Genomic DNA, 2169 nt, shown 5'->3' on the forward strand with positions numbered 1-2169 from the left:
GACCAAGATTTGAAGTCTTACATCTGAGCAGCACTTTCTGGTTAGGAACAAAATCATCAATGAGAAATGATTGTCTAAATAACTTTTTATATAGACTTACGCCTAATGTCTGGGAAGTGTAACCCCTTGAAGCCTTAAAGAAGTATACTGATGACTTTACTCTTTGGTTATACTTTCCTTTTGGGTGTTTAAGATCATACAGTTGACTCAAATAAATCAATTTATTTTTACACTTAAGGTCATTTGAGGATCTGTTACTCAGGCGACAGAGGGGCTTGGGAGGAGCTCCTGGCTCCTTTCTTTTACCAGTTCCATCTGTGTGAAGATAAGTCAAAGGTCCTTCTTGACCATGTCTGGCTTCATTTGGAAGCATGAATGAGATGTTTCCTCTGAGCTGACCCTCCTCTTTGTAGACTGGACACTGGTTCAAGTCCATCTCGTGGGGGTCTCCATGTCCTCCCTGAACAAGAGGACAGGTGACTCACCACATTTGCAGGACATTTTGAGAGATGTTCCATAGTCCCCTGGAACTTGGTTGACCTTGGAGGGCAAGGGGCGAAAATTGTCCTTTAAATCCCTCTGACCTTATTAGTATAGGCCTCAAACTATGGCTGTTAAACATCCAATAAGGTTACCACCAGTCTGGTACTTTTAATTATCATGTGATATGTAGATAAGGCTTAGGTAAAGAATCAAATATTCTCAGATAAACATTGACTAGATATATATTTTGTTCGTTAAACTAGTTGACTAAACTATGACCATAGAAAATTTAAGATAGTGTATATAGTATTTTTGTCTCATCCTTTATATATAAAACAAACCTAAACAGACCTTCATCACTTGCTTAGGCTTTCTCATTTTTTCTATCTATTTTGGAAAAAAAACTCCATTTCCATATCCTTTTAATATCTTTTACATTTCATTTTCTATTTTTAAAAAAATAATTATGAGACATAATAGCATTAGAAAAATAAGTTTTCCATAAGTTGTGAAACTTGTTTCCTGGGGATGCTAAGCAATGCTTATTCCCTTTTAAGGTTCTAGTGTCAAGCCAATGTTCCATTAAAAGTTTTACTGGGGAACCAATGAATTTATTGAGCTTACTTACTGAGATAACTGAGGGGTTGCTGAGGTGTATGTATGACCTGAGGGTATGCACACTGGAAAGCCTTTACCCAGCATGGGTCATGTCTTCTCTTCCTAGCATTCCACAGATTATATACTTTAGCCCTCCCCAAATCCAGGAGGCCATGTGTGATTAGGGTCAAATTATATACGGTTGGCTGGGAAGAGTGGCTGGATACTCCAGTAAGAATCCAGTGACACTGCTTGGCCCCCCTTTAATGAATGAGCACAACCATCAACAATCCCAGTTGTGACGATGTTTAGTGATCAGGCTCAGCTGAAGTCATGATGATGGTGGTTATTTCATGCAGAAGGGACTGCTGTATAGCATCATCTTATTAAAAGAACATGAAATTTAAAGGATTTCATGCTAGGATCCACATATGAGGGAGAACATACGTCGTTTGTTTTTCTGAGTCTGTGTTACTTCACTTAGTATAACAGTTTCTAGATCCATCCATTTACCTGCAAATTTCATTATTTCATCTTTCTTCACTGCTGAATAGAACTCCACTGTGTAAATATATCACATTTTTGTTAACCACCGTTTAGTTGAGGGACACTTAAGTTGCTTCCGTCTCTTAGCTATTGTGAAAAGAGCAGCAACAAACATGGTTGTACAAGTGTGTCTACAGTAGGATGAGTCCTTTTGGTATATGCCAAGGAGTGGTATAACCAGGTCATATGGTAGGTTCATTTTTAGTTTTTTAAGAGTTCTCCAGAGTTTTCCATAGAGGCTGCACAAGTTTGCAATCCCACCAGCAGTGAATGAGTGTTCCCCTTTCTCCACATCCTCGCCAGCATTTGATATCATTTGTTCTCTTGATCCTAGCTAGTCTGATTGGAGTAAGATGATACCTTAGGGTGTTTTTAATTTGCATTTCCCTAATTACTAATGATGTTGAACACTTTTTGAGATGTTTCTTAGCCATCTTTATTTCTTCCTTTGAGAACTCTCTGTTTAGATCTTTAGCCCATCTTTTAATTGGATCATTTGGTCTCTCGATTCTTTTTTTTTTTTTCGATTTTTTTTTTTTTTTT

Source organism: Nannospalax galili, unplaced genomic scaffold (genome assembly GCF_000622305.1).
Source record: "Nannospalax galili isolate Female #2095 unplaced genomic scaffold, S.galili_v1.0 scaffold453, whole genome shotgun sequence".
In the NCBI taxonomy this organism is placed as follows: Eukaryota; Metazoa; Chordata; class Mammalia; order Rodentia; family Spalacidae; genus Nannospalax; species Nannospalax galili.